Genomic DNA, 8,664 nt, shown 5'->3' on the forward strand with positions numbered 1-8,664 from the left:
GGTTGGGCTGCTGCTCCATTCCACCATTTGCTGCATTCTGAGTGAGAGCCTGAGGAACCCAGGAGGGAGGTGATAGAGAGCAAGTGTCAGGGAATACCACAGGAAGAGACAAGGTTGTTGCTAAAGTTTTCACACATGAGACACAAAGACACTCTTCTATAAAGAACAGCAGCTGGTTAACTAAAGAATTGTTGTAGTGGTGTCAGGTCACTGGCTCTGTTGGCAGTGAAGTTGGGTGTTTAGACTGATGCAGGGACCTACCACACACAGGGCTAACACTGCCCCAGCTGGCAGTGGTCACTGTCAGACCACAGCAGGGAGAGTAGCACCCTGCTCTGAAGCCTTCATCAGCATCTTCTGTGGGTTTCTCATTGATCAAGGGCTTTGTGGTCTGGGGAATTGGATCCAGGTTTGATATTAGCAACTGACCATCATTACCATGAAAAGAAATAAAAGATTTTGAATGTGTCATCTTTCCTGTTTCTAGGTTTGGGGGTAAAGCAGGGGAAATATCTAAACCATCCACTTCCCAAGTGACTTGGACCTGAGATTACTTTGCCACTCTGCTCTCATGGATGGATTATTTTATAAAGTAAACTATAAAGGAATTATTAGAAAAGTGCTGTTTCTTGGACATGGAACAACCTCAGATTTACAGTGGTTTCTAAGTGCTTATGAGTGTTGTTTTGTATTGTTTTGTTTTTGTTTGTTTGTATTTTTCTGGTCATTGACACATGCACCATTTTTTTTTACAGCAGGGCCCAGGGGCTACTCAGACTAGCATTGTTCACAGCTGCTGCTGCCCCATTTCTCCTCTTGGAAAAAGTCAGGATGCTCATCCCTAGTGATCCTTTCTTCCTGTCCACTGCAGGTGAACATGATCCATGCTGCCAATCCTGTGGAACATGCCAGCCACATGGCTGCCCAACCACAGCTTGTTCACCCTAAGCAATGCTTTTTTGTTTACCTGTCAGGCCACAAGCTGCTCAGTCCTCAATCATTTACAGGAAGGACTTGGGAGGCACCTAGGTGCAAACACTAAGCATCACACAGAGCTTAGGCAGATATCCCTGTCCCACCTGGCTGGGAGCACGGCAGCACTGTTCCCATTACCCATCACACATGAGGAAATGATTGCCTGCCCACAGCCACAGTGACCCAGCAAGTTTGAGATCATGAAAAGCTGTTCCTGTCGCTCTCTAGTCTCTGAGATTCAGGTGGAGTGTCCCAAACTAGGATAGCCAATGACAGGTGGGATGCCTCAATCTGGGTGACCTCTCTGCAGCCCTGTTTGTACTTTTTTCTTCCTTGACAGTCATCCTGAATCCTGCCACCATGGTGACTGTTGTTTGCATCTACTTCCTGGTGTTTATGATCATCCTGGGGGTGTTTCAGATCTGGGCTGCACATCAGTGAACCTCACAGGACCAGGACATGGGGATGGAGAATGAGGTGTATGGCAATGACTCTGCCTTGATCATCACCATGAACTCCAAAAGGAGGTAGGAGCATACAGGGCCCCAGGATGCAGAGCACTGTAGGCCAGGATCCTCCATGTCTATGTGCCTGCACCTTATAACCACAACTTGGTGAGCTAGGATCCTCAAACCCAGGGTGGTGATCTGAGGGTCAGTGAGGCCTTACTGAAGTTCATACAACCTAGTAAGTGTAAGTGCAGAGATGAGCTGGCTTCAGGCTGGTGCTCCTCCCACTCTATGCAGAGACAGTGCTCCAAGGAGGGAACTGATCATCCCCATCCAGGTGCTCTCTGCATGCCTGAACTCCATGGAGAGTCCACTTCCAGCGAGGCCTAGGCCCCTTTCCCTGGACAGTGACACACACGGGGGGATATCTCCCTTCTGCTGCTACTCCTGGAAGGTAGACACTGGCTGACTTGGCCATGAGCTGGACTCGCACCACCCTCTATTTGTAGACCTACCAGGACTACCACAGTGGTGAGGAGGAGGAGGAGGAGGAGGAGGAGGAAGAGCAGTGTGAGGCTGGAAAGGAGGAGGAGGAAGACATCACTATCGACCAGTGGGAGAGCTGTGAGGAGAAGGAGGGTGGCCCTGGGGACAGCCAGAACTTCAACCAGCATCAGCAGCTGGATTGGGAATGCTCCACACTTAGCTACTGAGTGCAATCTGGACTCATGCATCCCAACCTCAGAATGTCTGCTACCTGTCTCCCAGCCAGCGGGTCCTCCTTGTACAAAATCTCTTCAGCCAGCAGGTCTGAAGACCCCCATTGCTGATTATCCTCCCATGCCCAGTGTGTGGGACTGTAGGCTCCCACCATCTGCCCACCCCTGCTGGATCTCTTTTTCCCAAAAGCCAGGAGCTGACTCTTCCTCCCTGCCACGTCCTGACAGCTCAGGGGCTGCAGCACTCCAGGCTCCTGCCATCCAGTGAGTTGCCCACCTCTTGCACCTCCAGAAAAGTTGCAGTGACTAGACTAGCTGACAAAGAGTAAAACTTGGTACTCATTTTTTATTTTTCTTTTTGAAGGTCTTTATTTATTTTTTCCAAACTAGTGCTTTTACAAGTGGTAGAATGGGGTTAATATGTAGATGATAAACTGACTTTTTAATGCTTTGTAAATACATTGGAATTCTCTGTGTCCTTTGTGCTAGTGTACTCAGAACTAGGATGCGAAGTGCAATGACCCTGTTTCTGTTCCCTCTCCCTCTGGTAACTAGGAGGGGAGTCCTACTCACTCTGGTCTAGGCATGAGGCTATGTAGGATTTGGTGTGCTGTTTGGGACCAGAGTAGAGGTTTGTGTTTGAAGTCTGGAAATGGGTCTTCTTCGTCTTTGGGGTTCTGCACACTTCTAACGTCAAGTTTGGGATGGGAGCTGTGGGGTCCCTGGCTTCTCATGCACTCCTCTCAGGACCAGAAGATTCCTTTTCTGTCACCCAGGCTTTGTGTTCCTGTACTGAGGCTTCATAAATGTACATTTTGCTGCTGGTGAAGTTCTCTACAGTTCATTGAAACTGAAAGCTGTGGTGCAGATCACTTGATCACTTGGTTTTGGAGACAACAGTGGTTTCCTGAGGGTTCTGCACTCATAATGGAAGAAGGCAGAGTGCTACAATGTTCCAAAACAGTCTGCATCTACCCCACCCCAGCCCCTGTGGGTTGCTCCTGCAGAATGCCCCTGCATTGGGGTCAGATCCTCACTCCAGTAGCCAGGAGTCCTGCTGCTCTGATCCATGGGAAGGTCAAGGAGAGAAAGAATTTGGGGATAGAGCCACAAAGAATCTTGCTCTTCATGTACATGTCAGATGCTAGACTGTGAACCTGGGGGTCATCCTGCACTCTGCCCCTGTGTCCTCACTGCCAGTCTTAAGGATGGCTGTGCTATTGTGTGGCTGCCCATCCACATGCAGTCTGTGTAGATGCTTTCTAGACAGTGGTAGAAGCTAACAGAGAGGGAAGTCCTCATAAGGTCTGTAGTGCCTTGGTGTTCCTGCCCAGATGCATGTATTGATGCTAGGTGGGAAAGTGTGTACACTAGAGTAAAGTTCTGGTTCTAACTCCAGCTGGAGTGATGCCTGTTTACTGCCTTCTTTAAACCTTGTTTTCCCTTGATTTCTTTTTGAATCAAGAACAGAAGACCATAGAAAGGCTTTAATTTCTTTCCACTTGCCTTTCTGTCTTTTGACAAAAGACTGCAGACTCAACCCACATCAGTGATATTTAACTTGCAACATGAAATGATTGAAAACAGATAGAAACCGTTCTCACTGGGCAACAGAGCATACAACCAGAAATTGATGAGGGTGTGCAAGGTCTGTAGTCCATGTCTTGAAGCATAATACATAGACATGTGTGTGGTTTTCCCTATTGTAAAGGAGGAATGGGGCCTGATTAAATTCATCATTGATTTGGGAACAAAAGTGTCATCTCTGGCTACTGCACATGAGACAGGTGCTCTGGTGGCACAACAGCTATTGAAAATGCAGAGAGCTGGCATCTGGAATTCCTTTTAAGCTGTGCACCTCTGCTGCTGAGGGCCAGAGTCTGCTGGCTCTGCTGAGTCTTGGGAGACACCTGAGAGATCAGCAGTGAGCCCAGCAGGTCCTGAGTGAGCAAATTGTGCATCAGGATTACCAGGGGCTTCTTCATATTTTTTTGTTTGCACTGCTACAGATCAAACCCAAGGCCTCATGCATACTCAGCACATGCTCTATGACTGGGCTCTGGCCCCAGCCCACTGTGGGATTCTAAAAGCCCAAGTCCTGGATGCTTCACTACAGTCGGCTTCAGAAAGGTGAAAGAGGCACAGGAACCTGCAGTAGGGACCGTTTCTCTTGTCTAGTCCTTTGGGATTACTGAGGCTAAGCTTGGACTATCTCAGAGTAAGTGCCCTCAGAGAGAAAGACCCAGCCTCACATGGCCCAAGATTATTCCCAGATGGTTCCTCAAAGGTGAGCCCTGGGGGGAAATCAAGCCCCATCCCTCCCTTAAACCTGCCAGAGCAGGCAGCCTATTCATACATCACCACACAGAACCCCTCTGACCTTTCACCCTGACCAGGAGGAGCTCTGCCAAGCTCATTTTTTATACTATACATAGGGGAGACAGGCTCCTCTGCAGCTGTAGAGGTTCAGTAAATAGAGTGGTATTATTTTCTTACCTGAAGGTGAAAGAGGTGAGGGTATCCTCTACCTGAGAGTTACTTTAGCAGTGAAGAGCAAGCATCTCTGTGTCTAGAGATTACCCTGGCTTCTTTGGGAGCTGCCCAGGACTTGGTCAATGGAGAAAATGCAGGGTGGGCCACACAGGTGGTAGAACGTGATCTGGGGATTGAGGTGTCCTAAGTGGACAGGAGGCCAAGTAAGTGCTAGGTTGGGAGCCTGGGAACAAGGCTTCCCCAAGAGGAGGTCAGACTTTGCTGGGCAAGATCCACCAACTGGAAGACCTGGAATGCCCATCCAAAGACAAGAGCAAGGTACAACCTCAAGGTGCCCAACTCACAGTGCTTGGACACAGTGCAGCACCCCTCCTCTACATGAGGATGCATTTGAATTTATGGTGTTTGGTTCTTTTAGTTATTTTTTACTTGTAGATGGACAAATACCTTTATTTTTGATTTATTTTTATGTGGTGCTGAAGATTGAAACGAGCGCCTCACATGTGTGCAAGGCAAGCACTCTACTCCTGAGCTTACAACCACAGCCCTGGCTTTTTGGTTCTTTATTATATATTTTTTATATGACAGCGGAATATATTACAATTCTTATTACACAAATAGAGCACACTTTTTCATATCTCTTGTTGTACACAAAGTATATTTACATCAATTTGTGTCTTCATACATTTACTTTGGATAATAATGTCCATCACATTCCCCTGGCTGTTTGGTTTTTTATTATAGGTTTTTTGTTTTTTTTTAAATATGACAGTGGAATATATTACGATTCTTATTACACAAGTAGAACAAAATTTTTCATATCTCTTGTTGTATACAGAGTATATTTACACCAATTTGTGTCTTCGTACATCTACTTTGGATAATAATGTCCATCACGTTCCCCCATCATCTTGAAACATTTCCTGTCTGTCTAAATAACTAGTGTAAACAAAAGGCAATTGTGTTGTTCTTTACCATGAGGTGCAGTTCAGGTGTGAGGCTTCATCTAGGACAACCAAGGGTAGCTGTCCTCAGAACAGGTTTGCCAGCCTGTGGTGGCTCAGAGGTGGCAACTCTCGCTGGTTGTCTTTGGTCAGGTTGTGTGCCAGCCAGTTCACTTTGGTCTTCCAGCTCTCCCTCAGGGCTTCATTGAACTTCACCCTGAAGTGCTTCAGCCCCTCCTCCTCTGTCTTCCCCAGTGCCAGAGTGTCCTGGGACAAAATCATCACAACTGCATCAACATTCACAGCTGCAGAGGAGCCTGCCTCCCCTATGTATAGTATAAAAAATGAGCTTGGCAGAGCTCCTCCTGGTCAGGGTGAAAGGTCAGAGGGGTTCTGTGTGGTGATGTATGAATAGGCTGCCTGCTCTGGCAGGTTTAAGGGAGGGATGGGGCTTGATTTCCCCCCAGGGCTCACCTTTGAGGAACCATCTGGGAATAATCTTGGGCCATGTGAGGCTGGGTCTTTCTCTCTGAGGGCACTTACTCTGAGATAGTCCAAGCTTAGCCTCAGTAATCCCAAAGGACTAGACAAGAGAAACGGTCCCTACTGCAGGTTCCTGTGCCTCTTTCACCTTTCTGAAGCCGACTGTAGTGAAGCATCCAGGACTTGGGCTTTTAGAATCCCACAGTGGGCTGGGGCCAGAGCCCAGTCATAGAGCATGTGCTGAGTATGCATGAGGCCTTGGGTTTGATCTGTAGCAGTGCAAACAAAAAAATATGAAGAAGCCCCTGGTAATCCTGATGCACAATTTGCTCACTCAGGACCTGCTGGGCTCACTGCTGATCTCTCAGGTGTCTCCCAAGACTCAGCAGAGCCAGCAGACTCTGGCCCTCAGCAGCAGAGGTGCACAGCTTAAAAGGAATTCCAGATGCCAGCTCTCTGCATTTTCAATAGCTGTTGTGCCACCAGAGCACCTGTCTCATGTGCAGTAGCCAGAGATGACACTTTTGTTCCCAAATCAATGATGAATTTAATCAGGCCCCATTCCTCCTTTACAATAGGGAAAACCACACACATGTCTATGTATTATGCTTCAAGACATGGACTACAGACCTTGCACACCCTCATCAATTTCTGGTTGTATGCTCTGTTGCCCAGTGAGAACGGTTTCTATCTGTTTTCAATCATTTCATGTTGCAAGTTAAATATCACTGATGTGGGTTGAGTCTGCAGTCTTTTGTCAAAAGACAGAAAGGCAAGTGGAAAGAAATTAAAGCCTTTCTATGGTCTTCTGTTCTTGATTCAAAAAGAAATCAAGGGAAAACAAGGTTTAAAGAAGGCAGTAAACAGGCATCACTCCAGCTGGAGTTAGAACCAGAACTTTACTCTAGTGTACACACTTTCCCACCTAGCATCAATACATGCATCTGGGCAGGAACACCAAGGCACTACAGACCTTATGAGGACTTCCCTCTCTGTTAGCTTCTACCACTGTCTAGAAAGCATCTACACAGACTGCATGTGGATGGGCAGCCACACAATAGCACAGCCATCCTTAAGACTGGCAGTGAGGACACAGGGGCAGAGTGCAGGATGACCCCCAGGTTCACAGTCTAGCATCTGACATGTACATGAAGAGCAAGATTCTTTGTGGCTCTATCCCCAAATTCTTTCTCTCCTTGACCTTCCCATGGATCAGAGCAGCAGGACTCCTGGCTACTGGAGTGAGGATCTGACCCCAATGCAGGGGCATTCTGCAGGAGCAACCCACAGGGGCTGGGGTGGGGTAGATGCAGACTGTTTTGGAACATTGTAGCACTCTGCCTTCTTCCATTATGAGTGCAGAACCCTCAGGAAACCACTGTTGTCTCCAAAACCAAGTGATCAAGTGATCTGCACCACAGCTTTCAGTTTCAATGAACTGTAGAGAACTTCACCAGCAGCAAAATGTACATTTATGAAGCCTCAGTACAGGAACACAAAGCCTGGGTGACAGAAAAGGAATCTTCTGGTCCTGAGAGGAGTGCATGAGAAGCCAGGGACCCCACAGCTCCCATCCCAAACTTGACGTTAGAAGTGTGCAGAACCCCAAAGACGAAGAAGACCCATTTCCAGACTTCAAACACAAACCTCTACTCTGGTCCCAAACAGCACACCAAATCCTACATAGCCTCATGCCTAGACCAGAGTGAGTAGGACTCCCCTCCTAGTTACCAGAGGGAGAGGGAACAGAAACAGGGTCATTGCACTTCGCATCCTAGTTCTGAGTACACTAGCACAAAGGACACAGAGAATTCCAATGTATTTACAAAGCATTAAAAAGTCAGTTTATCATCTACATATTAACCCCATTCTACCACTTGTAAAAGCACTAGTTTGGAAAAAATAAATAAAGACCTTCAAAAAGAAAAATAAAAAATGAGTACCAAGTTTTACTCTTTGTCAGCTAGTCTAGTCACTGCAACTTTTCTGGAGGTGCAAGAGGTGGGCAACTCACTGGATGGCAGGAGCCTGGAGTGCTGCAGCCCCTGAGCTGTCAGGACGTGGCAGGGAGGAAGAGTCAGCTCCTGGCTTTTGGGAAAAAGAGATCCAGCAGGGGTGGGCAGATGGTGGGAGCCTACAGTCCCACACACTGGGCATGGGAGGATAATCAGCAATGGGGGTCTTCAGACCTGCTGGCTGAAGAGATTTTGTACAAGGAGGACCCGCTGGCTGGGAGACAGGTAGCAGACATTCTGAGGTTGGGATGCATGAGTCCAGATTGCACTCAGTAGCTAAGTGTGGAGCATTCCCAATCCAGCTGCTGATGCTGGTTGAAGTTCTGGCTGTCCCCAGGGCCACCCTCCTTCTCCTCACAGCTCTCCCACTGGTCGATAGTGATGTCTTCCTCCTCCTCCTTTCCAGCCTCACACTGCTCTTCCTCCTCCTCCTCCTCCTCCTCCTCCTCACCACTGTGGTAGTCCTGGTAGGTCTACAAATAGAGGGTGGTGCGAGTCCAGCTCATGGCCAAGTCAGCCAGTGTCTACCTTCCAGGAGTAGCAGCAGAAGGGAGATATCCCCCCGTGTGTGTCACTGTCCAGGGAA

This window comes from Marmota flaviventris, chromosome 17, assembly GCF_047511675.1.
Source record: "Marmota flaviventris isolate mMarFla1 chromosome 17, mMarFla1.hap1, whole genome shotgun sequence".
Taxonomy (NCBI): domain Eukaryota; kingdom Metazoa; phylum Chordata; class Mammalia; order Rodentia; family Sciuridae; genus Marmota; species Marmota flaviventris.